Genomic DNA, 17061 nt, shown 5'->3' with positions numbered 1-17061 from the left:
AAAAATCGGGTGGCAAACAAAATCAGTGTGGAAAGATTTCCTTTCTGGGCCGATTTCCCCTTCGGTGCCATATTTTTGACTGCATGCATGCATAGTCAGTCGTGCTTCTGGACACGACCAAATTGGGTCATGACCAGAGTCTGGAACATATTACAGTTGCTGTTATATATTTGAATGTTTGAATGTTCTGTTCTGATTGGTTTGGCCGATGGCGGGAAAATCAAATAGCTGTCATTGGCCGAGAGCCACGAGCAACCGCTATAAAAGAGGCTGCCGTGGCTCCATTGTCACTCAGTTCCAAAAATAAAAATAAAAGAGAACTGACGATTAACTGGTCTCGAGTCATCTTTCCCAAAACATAACACTGGCGACGAGGATGGGATTCTGAGACAAGGAGACCAGTTGAGTACGTGGCAATGAGAACCGAGTTAGATGAGATGGCCGGCAACAACTCACCACCCGCACCATTCAACCCAGCAACGGAAGACTGGGAATCGTACATCGACCGATTCCTCATGTTCCTAGAAGGGAACGAACTCCAAGGAATCTCTGACAATAGGAAGAGAGCCATTTTCCTCGCCCACTGCGGACCCACAGTTTTCAAAATGGTGAAGGCATTAGCGTCACTCCACGATGTAAAGAAAATGGCGTGGTCGGAATTAGACAAGTTACTACGAGCCCATTATACACCAACCGTCTCATGCCTTATCAAGCAACACGAATTTTACAAGCGTGACCAAAAGGAAGACGAAAGCATCGGAGATTTTGTCGCAGCCCTAAGAGACATTGGAGGAGCGTGTGAATTCCTAAACATGGACGAGGCTATGAGGGACCGCGTGGTTCTTGGATTAAGAGACCTTACACTACAGAGCCGACTACTGACCAGACCCAAAATAACATTGACCGAGGCAATAGAAGAAGCCACCGCAGCAGAAGCAGCACAAAGATCAGCAGCCACCATGCGACAAATGAATAGAGTAACACAGGAAACCCCAAAAGACACTAACCAAGCTCAAAACAAGAAGCAAGAGGAAACTCAAAAAACCACCACCACGACACACCATGAGGACATTGAATCCCTATCCGAAACTAATGAAGAAGAAGAAGAAGTAAATCAACTTCGGTCGGAGAAAGGCAGACGGGAGCGCAGGGAAAGAAAGTTGGGGTTTCGTTGTGCCGGGTGTGGAGGGGACCACCCACATTCCGAATGCCGTTTCTTTGATGCTATTTGCAGGCATTGTGAATGGCGGGGACACATAGCAAGGGCATGCTGAAACAGAAATAACTATAGCCCTAGATGAAGAGGAAATACCCCCCCCCCAGAATGAGAGAAAGACAGACAGGGGGCTGTTGGAGTCAAGACAGCAGAAACAAGCGGTGGAAAGAAGCCAATAGAAAAGAAGAAACACACCAGACAATAACTATTGGACACTTGAGCACAGTAAATGCGAAGAAGGTACTAGTACAAGTCACCATAGAAGACCAACCATGTGAGATGGAGGTGGATTCCGGCTCGTATCTATCAATGGTATCATAGAACACTCTCAAAACCCTGATACCCGACATGAAAAGAAAGGAACTAGAAAAACAAAAACTCACACTTAAAGACTACCAGGGAAACAGAATTCCCGTAGTTGGAACCGGACATTTCCAGATCAAATTTAAAAAATATACAAAAATCCTTCCATTGACCATAGTCGACCGGGATCGCCCCAGCCTACTGGGACTCGAATGGTTCGAACCGCTAGGAATCGGAGTGACCGGAATAAACAACATCGCTGAGACAAGCTGGGAAGAGAACCTGATGAGAGAATTCCAGGACGTCTTCAATGGAGAACTGGGCAAGTACTGAGGGTCCCCTATCTCATTTAATTTGGATCCTAAGATAGCCCCAATAAGATTAAAGGCAAGACGAGTCCCTTTCGCGTTAAAACCAAAAATTGATGAACAATTAGATAAACTTATTGCACAGGGGGTATTAGAACCAATAGACCACGCAAGGTGGGAAACTCCAATTGTGACCCCTATCAAACCAGATGGGTCCGTATGCATCTGCAGAGACTACAAGGCCACCCTCAACCATGCACTACAACAAAGCGCATACCCAGTTCCGGTGGTACAGCACCTGTTACATTCTTTGGGGGGAGGCAAAATTTCTGCGAAATTAGACCTTGCGCAAGTTTATCAACAGTTGCCAGTTGACCCAGAGACCGTGGAAGCCCAAACAATAGTGACTCATAGAGGGGCATTCAAATGCAAAAGACTACAATTTGGAGTTAGCGTGGCCCCAAGGGTATTTCAGAGTCTAATGGAGTGCCTACTGCAAGGACTTAAAGGGGTAGTGCCATATTTTGATGACGTGCTGATATCAGCCAAGGATGAAGAACAACTCAAAAACCATTTGAGGGAGGTCTTACAAAAATTTAAAGAAGCAGGACTTCAAGTTAAAAGAGAGAAATGCCAATTAGCCACCAATAAGGTTGAATTCCTGGGATACCTTATAGATAAAGAAGGGATCCACCCCACTGAAAAGAAAATTAGAGCAATCAAGGGAGCTCCCAGACCTGAAAATAAAACAGATTTACAAGCCTTCCTGGAACTTATTAATTTTTACAATGTATTTTTGCCGCAGAAGGCAATGATAGCAGAACCGCTACACAGGTTGCTGGATAAAAAAGCTACCTGGACCTGGGGGCGATGAGAAGAAACCGCATTCCAGGGAATCAAAGACTTAATTACATCAGACTGTGTACTAATCCAATATAGCGAAACCCTGCCACTAACTTTAACCTGCGATGTGTCACCGTTTGGCGCCGGGGCCATACTCAGCCATATATTACCTGATGGAAGAGAGGCATCGATCGCGTTCCATTCAAAAACCCTATCAAAAGTGGAGCGGAACTACAGTCAATTGGATAGAGAAGCGTTGGCCGCAATAACAGGAGTTAAAAAATTCAACGAGTACATCTATGGAAGGAAATTTTCACTGATCATAAACCTCTTTTAGGAATACTCGCAGGAAACAAACCCACACCCAACATTTTGTCATCGCGAATGATGAGGTGGTCCGAATTCCTCGCTGCATACAACTACGAATTAATCTACTGGCCAGGAAAGAACATAACACACGCTGACGCCCTGAGCCGTTCCCCCCTACCTGAATTAGAGGATGATCCTGCACCAACCACATCAACCCTGCACATTGAGACGCTGGCAAACCTACCCATAATAGCAACAGACATTGCGAAGGAAACCGCGAGAGACAGAATCCTGGCACGGATTTTAAATTGGGTAGGTAAAGGGTGGCCAGAGACCGAAAGCGATGAGACCATTAAACCATTTCGGCTCAGACAAACTGAGCTGTCAATTTTAAAAGGATGTGTACTGTGGGGGGATAGAGTGATCATACCAGACAGATTGAGGGAACAAATACTTAAACTATTACATGAAGGTCACCCAGGTATTGTCCGAATGAAGTCCCTGGCTAGGAGTTATGTATGGTGGCCAGGAATGGATTCGGATATAGGGAAATGGGTAGCAACGTGCAAACAATGCCAGGAATCTAGACCTGCACCCCCTTCTACACCTGTACTTGACTGGGAAAAACCTAGGGGCCCATGGTCTAGAATACACATTGATTTTGCTGGACCAATAAAAGGGCATACATTCTTAATAGTAGTAGATGCATACTCAAATTGGCTAGAGGTAAGCGTCATGCATTCAACCACAACAGAAGCTATTAGACAACTAAGAAAGCTTTTTGCAACACATGGATTGCCGGATTTAATTGTATCTGACAACGGACTGCAATTCACTGCACTAACATTTGAGAGGTTCCTAGCCGAACTAGGTAGAAGACATGCTTTAACAGCGCCAGGTTGGCCGGCTACAAACGGATGGGTGGAACGCATGGTCCATTTTACCAAAGAAACATTACACAGGCTAGAAGCTGGAGATATCCAGGAAAAAATATATAAATTGCTAACGATACAGCACATCACACCAAATGTCACGACTAACAAAAGCCCAGCAGAACTATTGATGGGAAGAAAACTAAGATCTAGTTTAGATAGACTACACCCCACATATAGCACAGAAAAACCAACAGACTCCTCCAGTAAGTGCCGTACATTTAAAACAGGGGACCTGGTCTATGCAAAAAAACCTAACAGGGGAGCCATTATGGATACCAGCTAAAATATTCCAAGTAACAGGACCCCGGTCATACAGGGTAGAGACAGACGATGGAAAGAGCTGGAGGAGACATATAGACCAACTCAGATCAAGGGCCATATTAAGAAACACCAACAACCAAAGGGAAGAAGGGGAAGAGCCCACACAAACACAAGAACCAAATAAAACATTAAACCAAAATAATAACCAAACCAGAGAGGGGGGAGATCCCTCAAATACAAATGATAGGGGAGGGGGAGACCCTCCACAAGCATGAGAAATAACACAACAAACCCTAACAACAACACAACAACTAACACCACCATTAGCCCCAAGGGAAAATCAAAATCATGTACCTGAAGAAGAAAACTTCGAAGGACTGGAGCAGGCATTGGAAAACCATCACGAAGCCACTCTTGGCAGGAGCAACCAAGCCGACTCAATCAGCCCAGAAAGGCCAGGCAGGAGCGACATGGCTGACTCCACCTTCCAGGAGGTTCCACAGAAGAGGATGGGAGGAACAGCGAACCCATCCGAGCAGCCTGAAGACAACACTACGACTGAATTGCGCAGGTCCAGTAGGAACCATAAAAGCCCCACCTATTTACGTGACTACGTAACATAGGGGTGGCCTGATTGGTGGGACTGTACCACATAGGGAGGGGTGTTATATATTTGAATGTTTGAATGTTCCGTTCTGATTGGTTCGGCCGATGGCAGGAAAATAAAAAAGCCGTCATTGGCCGCGAGCCGCGAGCAGCCGCTATAAAAGAGGCTGCCGCGGCTCCGTTGTCGCTCAGTTTCAAAAATAAAAATAAAAGAGAACTGATGATTAACTGGTCTCGAGTCGTCTTTCCCAAAACATAACAGTTGCGACCTGAGGCTCCACTGTACTGGGTTTGGCAATCGCATAATGACATCATGCAAATGTGGGCTTTCAGGGGCAATATTTGGGAAAGGACTTTCTTTGGGTGGAAAGAGGGTAAGAATTTAATTGTTTGAGTGAAATGGACACTATAACTTCATCACTGCTAGAGACTGACAATGTGGAACACGTTTTGATAATGTTTGCAAGAGCAAACATGATACCTACAAGAGGGTCAAAATAAACAAGATGGAGGCACCAATGCACTAGGAAAGGGGTGGGACTTCCATCATGATGCCACGACTGCCACCTTCCCACCTTCCTTCTCACTTATGAGGCTGCTGGCTATTGTTAGCAACTAATCCTACCCTAAATAGCTTCTCTATATTTCAAATCTATGAATCCTATAATAAAGCATTACATGAAAACAAATTACTTTTGTCCACTTTGATTTGCCAGATTTCTACCCTATATCTCTAAGTAACCGTACAAAAGAAATAGAAAGGGGAAAGACATAATGAACTTCTTTTTGCTATATTCTTTATACTCTTTATAATTTTATTAAATTTTCATTCCTTCCATTAACATCCCAGTCCATTTTCATTTGAAAAAGTGCTTCTATCTCTAATATGATTGCTTTTTTCCCCTGTATATTTTCCAATTTCTCTATATTTAGCAAGATTTTATTAGAGATAATCCTTTCTGACAGTAGTCATAGTACTTCATTGCTCTTACATAGGTTTTTATTTAAAAAAAAAACACATATGTGTCACCTTGTCCTTCTATTTATTTATCATCTTTCCCACCATCAAAATTTCTCTTGTAAGCTCCAAACATATTGTAAATAGCACGAGTGGAAACAAATGCATTAACCATGCAGAATAAGTAAAAACAAAATTGATTTCAATTAAATCTTTGAAACCATAGCAACAAGAAGCTCCTGTAAAGGTAAAGAATAAGAGAACCCTAACTTTTTGTACACCTGTCAGTGCAGTGTATTTAAGACTTATTGCTAAATCTAGTGGATTTGTCCTGTAACCACTGGGACTGAAGAAGTGAATTATGAGATTTGTTTTGTGGTTAAGCCCATTTATTGAGGGTAATATGAACAAAAATGTTTTCCACTTTGCTTTCAGTTTACTGAACACTGGGGAATGCAAAAGGGGGACTTATAATGCCCAGGAATAAATTTCATGCATGCCATTAATAATAGCATATCTCCAAAGAGACTCATAAGTCTTGGGAAATAAGCTATGGAGGGCCTTCTTACAAAAGTCTTGGACCTTCTTGGAATATTGAGTTATTGTACATATACAACAAAAAAGTTTTTACTCCTTTAATAATCATAGCTACTTTCAAAAATCCCAACAACTGTACCTAAATGAAGATCTTTGGCAAGCCTTTTACTACTTTGCTTTCTTTGGATGCAGGAGTAAAGGCCTCTTTACACTGACATGCACAGCAAATCATGATACCAAAATGGACACACATGAGCACTTATATTATGCAAATGCAGTCATCACAAATTTGCATTTCAATGTCTGATGCAAGTACATACTTTATGGTATTTGCATGACTTATGAGTTGTTTGCATTTGCACATATTTCATGGTTTGCTCCCCTTCTCACTCTGCTAGCAAATGCCCTGCCTCTTTATAAATCTAGCTCGGGGTGAGAGGGTGGTCAACCATGGGAATTTCGTAAACTGTGGACTTCAACTCCCAGAATTCCTGAATCAGCCATGCTCAGGAATTCTGGGAGTTGGTTCATCGGTCATAAAGTTGCCATAGTTATAATAAAAGTTATAATAGTAATAATAAAATGTTCACATTCAACTAAAAGGTAGAATTCAAAGGCATATATTAGCCAGGTGAAATATTATCCCATGTATTAGAAAACAAAATAAAGTTTACCTCTACTACTAGACTTCATCGGGTTGTTATTTTTTTAAACAAATGTAGAATTATTGAGATCTGTCTGGGTTTATTTTCATGTAAGCATGCATACAATTTCATATTTTGTGTACTTATTTCTAAGATGTATTGGCCAGAAAATATGACTACATTCAATTCACGCTTTGAGTTATGATTTAGTTCACTATATATCACCCACTTTAGAGCTAAATGTGTCATCAGAACCCCAAACACTGAGCTAAATCACAAATGTAAGGAGGATTCATTCCAGCTTCATCAACTCAAAGATGTCTACATGGATGTATCCATTTACTTTCCAGGACAATAGACGAAAATAGGCAACACATACAGGTTCACCTATCAGATGGAGGAAGGGTTTGTGTGTGTACTACTGTTTGCTGTTACAAAAATAAAACAGGGAAAGTAAGCACACTACCTGAAATAACACCTGAATTTGGAAGTAATCCTCCTTTCCTTCAGGTGAATATTTCAGAGTTGTGCAAACTTTCCATAGGCTGCTCCTTTTCTTAACCCAGATCAGCTCTGAAAAATAATGCCAGGCATTTTGAAAGAAAGACAAGTGCCAAAACCCTCTTCGGCCTCACAATGGAACCCTTCATGCATGAGAGTGGCAAATTGTTAATGCATCTTCTGAAAGGACAAAATCCAATGTGTAAGATGAAATTACTTAATTAAGTTTCAGACGTCCCTCATTTATTATTACAAGTAAATTTGCATTTATTTATATGCTCTAAGGCACACACCTGTTACAAAGATTATAATCCCGTCTATAGGCCAATTCTTAGCCCTCGTTTCTATTTATTGGTTTTATTTATTGAGGCTAAAAATACTGTAATAAAAAAGAATGAATTGAGGATATGAAAAGCCTTTCCTTAACCCCCCAAAAACTAGAAATATCCAATAAAGGGGAGAAGGTGAAGGACATAACTTGCAAGGGTGATGTTTATGCCTTATTCACCTCCATATGCTCTTCTTTTCCCGTTCTATCGCCATCATACTATCTCAGGTCAGAGAATGAGTTTTGGTCTATTCCAGGGCTGTCAAACTCACGGCTCGTGGCCAGATGTGTCATGCACTGGCCACGGCCACGGCTGGTTTCGCGAAGGGGGAAAAAGTCCTGATACATCACGTGATGCCATGAGTTTGACACCCCTGGTCTATTCCCCTTAATTAAACTTCTTAAAAACTCTGGCCTATCTCCTTACCCCTTCCATAGTTATATAGTTTCAGCAGTGGCCCACATTCCAGTTTAAGTTATGGATCTGCTGTTGTTATATCAAGTTCTGGCAGTAAGGGTCAGTAAATGAATGTTATACATTTTAAAATAAATTGCCTTTTTGTTTTGGCCATAATTTCCTCACTAGTTATTACACTAGCTGTGTAATTTGCTTCTGGGTATATGTATGTCAAGAGCTAGCACTGAAAGGTCTAGCTCAAACTACATAAATTTGATCAAGCATAATTAATGTCTGTTGAGTTTGCTTTGAGGTTTCACGTGGCATTTCAGGTCAGAACTGGAACTTTAAGTGTACTGATTCTGTGACAGTTTTTACTTGCTGTGGTACCTAGTTAGTACAGTTAGTTTTTCAATTCTACAAAACAAAACTTAAGAAGAAGAAAATAAATTGTGTTTCCAGTTACTTATTTATCTGTGCCATCTTTTCTGCTCACTTATGCCACTTAAACTTCTAAGGGAAGCATTGTGAATGTCATAGCAATCACTTATATCTGATGTGACAGACAAGACAGAGTGAGTTTGGGCAAAAAGGGAGAAATGGGTGCAAGTAAAGCAAACGCAAAAGGTCTAGAGAGGTTAAAAGTATAGAAATAGGGGGCTTTCAGATATACAGACTTTTTTTGGTTGAAAAGACACAAGGGAGCCAGGAACCTTCGGCATCAAATAGAGGAATGTTCCACCTGCAGAGCTGTTGCTGTATGAGAAGCTTTTATTTACCCAGAACAAGCCTTGATGTACTTCATCACAACAGCTTCACCTTTTGGCAACTTTGCAACACATAACTGGGCTCACCCTATCTCTACCAAACAGAAGCTTCAAGGATACATCTCATGAGCCTCCAACAATCTAAACCGATTTGTATCTGAGGACGCATTGAAAGAAGAAGAAGAAAGTTCAAAGCAAATCACAGCAGCTTAGAGATATTTGTTTCTCTCATCCTTATGGGCTGAAATGTATACTATCTTTTCATATATACATAGCACCTTCACAAAATAAACTCCTACTAAAGAGTTTGGAACAATTGAACTATCTTTCTATTCTCATTTCAGGTAATGAACAGATCTGAAAATTCCAGTATTCCTTGACTATAGGATGGTGTAGTTAATAAAGAGCTGAAAGGTTATGCATTTTCCCAGCTCAAAGGCAACCCCTTAGCAATGGCTTACGCTTTGCTTTTTCATTTTTGTACTCTGGATAGGAGGCAGCTTTTTACCCTCAAACTTTGAGGTTTTTGAACTTTATCAACAAATGTCATTTACGATGACATTTATTAAATAATTACAGACTCATACATACATATTACAGGCTGGGATAAAACCAAACAAGAATGACAAGAAAAGAAATGCAATTGTTTTATACATGGAAGTGTAATTACAGGTAATTATTTCATAATGTATTAAAAATAAAAAATATATCTGCATTATATAAAATTACAATTTCTGATGAGTGAAATAAGGTCTGGTATTAAATGGGCATCATTTCATGGTAAGAGGCATGTTTATATTGTATTTAGGATAAGCTACATGGCAAATTCTCAGTATATTATTGTAATCTTTCCATGGAGAAATATTGTATACTATATGACACTTCTATGAGTTCAACTTTGAATGTTAAGATACATCTTAAATATCTCTGAATTTCAAAATCATAATGCAGAATGATTTACTTTATGGTGATGATAATAAATATCAGGTATAGGAAAGCAGGTAATATATTCATCTACCTATTCTCAGTAAAGAGCTTACTTGCTGACTACACCTGCCACACTGTCTTATTCATATCTAAGATTGTAATAAATGTATAATTTCCTAATGACACAGGAAGTCATTGGATTTTAACGATCATGAGATATATATTGTATGGGTGCAGAGATATATTTGGAGTGCTTGAAGGCCATCACAGCCTTGGTTAGGATGGAAGCCACTTTCTAGAAATCTGATTTGAAGTGGCAGATCTGCTGCTTCTCAAGGCTATATGTCAATTTGTACTTAATTTGCTGTGCTTGAATTTCCAATTCTCTCTTCTTCAGAGGAAGCAGGATGTGGAGAGAACTATTTCTGGGATTCCTTATCCTTCTATAACATAGAATGCATAAACCTGCATAAAGCATCAATTTGCCCTGATTTTTTGTCAGCTTGAATAATTTATCCATAGATTTAAAAAAAAACACACCACACCATGGTGATTCATACATGGAGGAAAAATAGAAATATTTTTTAAATAGCAAGCCTCTGTATGCTTATGTTCAATATCCTCCCTAATTTACTTCTGGTAAATTAGACCCATTGTGGGAAGCCTGAAAAAGACACAGTATGCATACATTCTTTCTTGGTATGATTAGATAATATCATTGATGCAATGAATATGAATTTGAACAAACTCCAAGAAACAATGGAGGACAGGGAGACTTGTCATGCAGTGTTCCATGGGGTCACAAGGAGTCAGACATGACTTAGCGACTGAACAACAAATGCATCCCAATTATAATGGTTCTTCACACAAAATCTTTATTTGCTAAACTGATTAGTAGCTTTATGGGGTCATTGAGAAGGCTTCAGTGATGAAGTAATTTTGGGGTTTCCTGATTAGATATGTGTTATCAGAGATGGAATGTATCTCTTAATTGGAAAATAGTCAACCTTTCTTAAGAGGCTGTCTTTCACTTTTTGGAACATTCTTTAAGGTAGACTATAACTCCCAAGAGAGAGAAAAAAATTAAGGGAAAAAAACCTCTACCTAACCCAATGAGAATACCCTCTTAAACAATCCTATTCAGAATTCTCTGTGTATTCTGGAGTCCAAATTCTACTTCTGCAAATATATGTAGCTTACTTATATAGACTGGCTTGCCTGATTTTCTTTAAAATTCTTTGTGGGATCACTGATTTCCCTTAGCATCTTATATGGTCCTATTTTTATACCTAGGGACTGGGCTGTATTGTTATAAGAGGAATTTCTCATTAAACTCAGTGGTGGGATTCAGCCAGTTCGCACCACTTCAGGAGAACCGGTTGTTAACTTTCTGAGCAGTTTGGTGAACTGGTTGTTGGAAGAACTCATTAGGGCAGAGAACTGGTTGTTAAATTATTTGAATGCCACCACTGATTAAACTTGTTCTTTTAGAATTCTGGACCCAAAATAGGAAATGTCAAAGAATTACATTGAAGGGAATAATCTTTAATAGAAAGGTTTACAGCCCCCCATCTGGATAGACTGGCATGTGCGTCAACACTGACTGCATGCCACCTATAAGAATTATTTTCTGTTTGGGGACCCGAATCTCTTTGGATGTTATTAATGAGCTGCATGTTATTAGGGAGAACAAGCAGATCTTTAAATGTCTTCCTATGCTTTCTAGAGATAATTGTGTCAAATGATTGGATCAACTTATGCCATTCAATGCATTTCAGCCCCTATCTTGTTGTTCATTGCCAAGGACATGATCCACTAATCCATGCAAATACAAGGTTTCCATAAAGGCTAATTGCAATTAGATACCACCCTGATTCATCTGCATTATGGCCACTGATTCCATGGATGCATTTGGGCATGATACATGTAGGAAAGCTTTCATATAAAAGATACAAAAAAGCGGGGGGGGAAGCATCACACGATTGTCTTACTTTGCAAAATGCTATTCTAAATAACAACATGAAAACTTGTTCAGGGAAACACTAAAAGGTTCCTTTTTCAAACAAGGTCTAGCTATTATTTGCAAGTGAATCTTTCAGTATTGCAAACAGTTGTAATAGTCTCAACATGGTTTGGCCCTGAAAGAGGCTGGAAAGAGACTGGAAAGTCAAACTGGCATGATCTGAAAGAAAGGAAATGTTGTTTTTCCACATCAAAACTAAATAAACATAGTTTCTTATAGCATATATCTTCTGGACCATTGATGAAGCTTTGCTAGAATGAATCACAAATATTGCTCATGATCTACCCAATATTTATCACTCTGAGACCAAAAGGTATGTACTTGGGCTTTCACTATTCCAAGAAAACATATATCTTAATTCCTTAGTAGTGGATATAGACTATATTTGCTTTCCCAAAGACTTAAGATCCACTCCCCCAAAAAATGCTAGGCAGGAAGGAAGAACCCTTGCAAAACTAAGTGACTCAGGTGACAGTTGTGGTTAGGAGAGCATTTGCACAGCTTTGCGTTATGCCCCAGTTGCGCCCCTTTCTGGATCTACTCACTGTCACTGATGACCTGGTCACCTCCAGAATGGACTATTGTAATGCTCTCTACTTGGGGCTGCCTTTGAGATCATCTGGAAGCTTCAGTTGGTGCAGAATGGGATTGGGTGGAGAGTTACGTGTGCCCCTAAGATGGCACATGTTACATCTCTACTCGGTGAGCTGCATTGAATGCTAGTTTGCTTCTGGGTGCAATTCAAGATGCTGGTTTTGATCTTTAAAGCTCTCTATGACAAATTAGGATATCAGGTTCCACGAGGGACCAGCTTTTCCCAGTTACATCTACCCTCCCATCAAGATATGCTCTGGATCCTGTCTAAGGAGACTAAGTCCCATTAGATGGGAATTATAGGGTTCCATCTGCCAGGACCAGGGTAACATTTCTTTTCTGATGTGGCCAGTGATGGGCTGCTGATTGGTCGCATGGGTTCGGGTGAACCCGCAGTCATGATCACTGGCTGGGCCTGGCCACCCACTCCTGGGCTATCCTTTCCATATATAACTAACTTTCTTGCTTGTTCCCCCCACCCATGCTGCCCAGCTGAGTTCCGCGCTGCCCCTACTGCACTCACTGGAGCTGCCTGAGTAGATTAGCTGCAGAGGTGGTATTCAATAGGTTCTGACTAGTTCTGGAGAACCGGTAGCAGAAATTTTGATTAGTTCAGAGAACCAGAAAATACCATCTCTGACTGGAGATTTTACAGTATTCTTCCCCAGCCATGCCTACCAAGCCATGCCCACAGAACCGGTTGTAAAAAAAATTGAATCCCACCACTGATTAGCTGCATGTTTGAAGCTCCGTTTCAGTTCCAAAGGGGTGCGTGCATGCACTCACAACCAGCGAACCGGTTGGTAACATAAGTGCATCCCATCTCTGGATGTGTCCCCTTTTCTCTGGAGCATCATTTCCCTGAGGTAAGGTTAGTTCCTTTCCTCCCTGAAAATGTGCTTCCTCCATCACCCTTCTGGATTCCATGGCAAGCCTGCAAGTTGCCTGAATCAGGTTATGTGACTGTTGTGCTCTGCAAGCTTGTGGGTTTTCATGTTTTTATTTTTATTGAAGTCTCATCTCAATAGCAGCAGTTTCCTCAGGGAACCATCTCTCCTCCTCTTCCTCCTTCTCCTTCTCCTCCTCCTCCTCCCCTGACCTTGAAGAAATAAGCCAGAAACAGGGGAAGGAATAAGTGGAGAAATTTGGACTGCAAAATATCATTTTAGCTCTTGGCCACTATCTAAAAAATATTTGGGCTTCTTCAATCTGGATGAAAGGCTTGCCTTGAGGCCTAGCAAGAATATTCTTCCTGCCCCATTGAATCCAATTATTTTGGCTCAAAATATACTGAGAATATTAGCTGGCAATGTCTAATGCTCTTGGATGGTAAAAGTGAGCTCCAAATTGGGTGAAGATGAATCTCTATGTTCTGTAGAAGCCATACAGTATATCTAAATTCTGCTGTAGAGAAGAAAGCATAAGGGAAATTATCTTGCAGGATGGAAATATGAAGAAAACTTGCTATTAGATAAAATGAAAGAGGCCAGAGTGAAAAAGTTGAACCGGTTGAGTTGGAGTTAATATTACAACAGAAATTTGCTTTGTACAACAAAATAACGTGAGAGTATTGTCTTTTTCTCCTTTTCCTAAAGTAATTTCAAAGTTTATTATTATCCTCATCAAAATAATTACATCTCACCTTGAGTTTCAAATGACTTTTCTAGCATTTCCATTCCATATGTTTTTATTTGTAACCACAAACCAGCACTCTACCTAAATCATAATTTCATATCCTGATTTTTCCATGCATATGTACATGTAACATTATAACGTTATATCAGTAACGTTCCCTGAAATGCTTCCATATAGAATTAGAAATTTAAACAAGAAATTTATAAAGCAACAATTCCCACATAGAGAAATACCTTATTAGTGATAGTCAAATTACTAGCATCAACTTCATATGCTATAAACTACAGCAGTGAGATGACAGAAGAAACTAAAGGAATATAGCCAACTTGAAAAGAAATATCTCTGATCCGTAAAAATAATATTGTATGCCATTTATCAAAAGCTGATTTTTGTTAGACATCGGTAGGCTCATTTGGAAAAGCATCTAAATTTGTCTGACTGCTGTTTATTAGGTTTCAGTTTAGAAACAAGCAAGAAATTTCTACTATTTCTGGTAACTTCTGCCTGACCTTCTGAATTCAGAATTCTCCCTGAACTAATCTCCTTTCAACGAAACTGTGTCAGGGTGTACTTGATGTGCAGTTCCAGCATTGCAGTCACATTCCCAAATGGGTTTCTTCTTGAGCTGTGATAGGGAGGAGAGCATGAAAACACGCGACTACTGAACCATTGCTAAATTTATATCCCAGTCTAAAATACACAACTGCCATGTTTCCAATTAATTTAATGACATTTTAACCATCATTCCTGCCTTTGTGTTCACCTCATGAGTGTTCGAGCAGTCAAACAATTTATGGAATATAAATTGCTTCATAGACTATAAGTGCCTCCTATTGTTAATGGGCAATTCAATATTAATACTAGATGTTACGAAATGGACTGTATTACATATGGGTTCAGCTATTAATATGTCTTACCCAGAAAAAAGAAACACCGGTCACAAGTATAATTGGAACATAAACATTCAAAATTAATTAGATATGACATAGATCAAATCTGGCTGGTGAAACAATTTTGTCTTGTTTTTCCATTGGCCTCTTCCAATATGAATCCAGTGTGACAAAGAATTGTTAGCAGTTTTACTGACATGAAAGAAAACCTGCATGTCTTTGCTGCTATGACTAGTTGTCTGAATGTGTGTTTTTTTCCAATTATAGTAGTTCTACCCTATACAATCAGGTTTTTTTGAAGATGAGATGGGAGGGAAGGGAAAGAGGCAAAGGAAACTCATTGGGCCAGTGGTGGAATTCAATTTTTTTAAATTACTGGTTCTGTGGGCATGACTTGGTGGGTGTGGTGTGTCTTGGTGGCCGTGGCTTGGTGGCCATGGCAGGGGAATGACACTGCAAAATCCTCATTCCCTCCCCACTCCTGGGGGAAGGAGACTGCAAAATCCCATTCCCTCCCCACCCCACTAACCTGCTTTCCAGCTCCGTTCTCCCATGCAGGACAACAAAGGAAGTCTCAGCCAATCAGCTGGGATTCGGGAGGCAGAGAATAGATGGGGGTGGGGCCAGTCAGAGGTGGTATTTGCTGATTTTCCACACTACTCAAAATTTCCGCAACCGGTTCTCCAGATCTGGTCAGAATCTGCTGAATGCCACCTCTGCAGTGGGCCCCTTCTGTCTGTAGGCCCCAGGGGGATTTGCCTCACCTTTATATCATGATTGGGTTTATCTTTCAGTTGGGTCATAGACTAGTTAATTATTCATTTGAAAGATGTAAGATTAACAAGCTTTGGTTGACATCTTGTCTAGTGACTTAATTATGACAGACACCAGCCAGAGAAGATCTGTCTAGCATAGCTGTATTTTCTCAATGGTACTGTTCCTTGTGGGAACTGCATGGAGTTTACTCCATATGGTCTGACTCTATCTGTAGATTCAAAATTAGAATGTGAGTACAGACAATACAGAGAACGACAATTATTAACATCAATCAAGAAGAGCCAATATTTATTTTTGAAAATTTTACCAACTGTCATCAATTAAAGCCGACAATACAAATATTATAAAAGGCAGATAACAAAGAAAATCCTGGTTGAAAAATTCACTAGTTTAGGTAATGTAACTAGGCAAATTTCATTTTCATTAGAATTTAAGCATTGCAATATCAATGTAAAACATAGCCACATATAACTCTTCATATATTACAGTCCCTCCAAATATAAAGGCTCTTTAATTCAAATATTTGCAGACAGAATAGAACCGAAGGAGCCATAGTGCATATTCTTTTACTTCTTTCACATTTATGTAAATTTTAGAAGGTCTGCAGTATCATAATCAAACCAGAACTGATGTTCATTTATATCCCTTTCATGAGTAGCGCTATGTCTAGAATAGTTTGGGAATTCTCTCCTTGATAAGGAAGACGTAAATATAGACTTTACTAGCCTTTAAACTTCATGTTCTTGAACTGTGTTGAGACTCCAATTCCCCGAATCTCCAGGCAAAGGTGGTATGAATTTCTAAGATTTTGAATCCCAGCACAGTCAGAGTGCACTGGATTCTACTTAGCTGGACTATGATCAGATGATCTAATTGATTTTGTTATGATTTGGAATCTGAAACACAAACTTTTACATAAAGGACAAATAAAATTAGGAATGTGGAAGGGAATAAGAATCCCTTCCTACATTATATTTCAGAGTTGACAAGTAGGAATGTGGAGAAATAACCAACGTAATTGTGGGGACTGATGACTATCTCTTAATGTGCTACTGTTTCTGATTTTGCTATTCATTTTTCTGATTTTAATTTTAAGCCACTGAATTACCATTCAAATGTAAGCCATTCGGAAATAGATTGGCTTATAAACTGAATGAATAAATGAATGAAAGAAGTTGAATCCATCTAGGTTCTTTTAACATATTTTCCATTTGCCCTACAGCTGCAGAAGACCACAACAGGATCCCTGTTGAATGAAAGTGCTGTACAGCCCAAGGAAACACTCACAAGTTTAGATGATTA

The 17061-nt window shown here is 39.9% G+C and overlaps 1 protein-coding gene across 2 annotated transcripts in view; it reads right to left on the bottom strand.

The window, feature by feature from the left end:
• LOC113419771 (serine/threonine-protein kinase TNNI3K) overlaps positions 1 to 17061 on the bottom strand; it is a 263727-nt gene that overhangs the window by 77910 nt on the left and 168756 nt on the right. The window lies entirely within an intron of this gene.

The sequence above is a fragment of the Notechis scutatus genome, chromosome 3, assembly GCF_049901735.1.
Source record: "Notechis scutatus isolate UNSWTSFEM ecotype Mainland chromosome 3, rNotScu1.2, whole genome shotgun sequence".
NCBI classification, from domain to species: Eukaryota; Metazoa; Chordata; class Lepidosauria; order Squamata; family Elapidae; genus Notechis; species Notechis scutatus.
The sequence above is the reverse complement of the archived record's forward strand: the minus strand, read 5'-3'. Positions and strand labels throughout refer to the sequence as shown.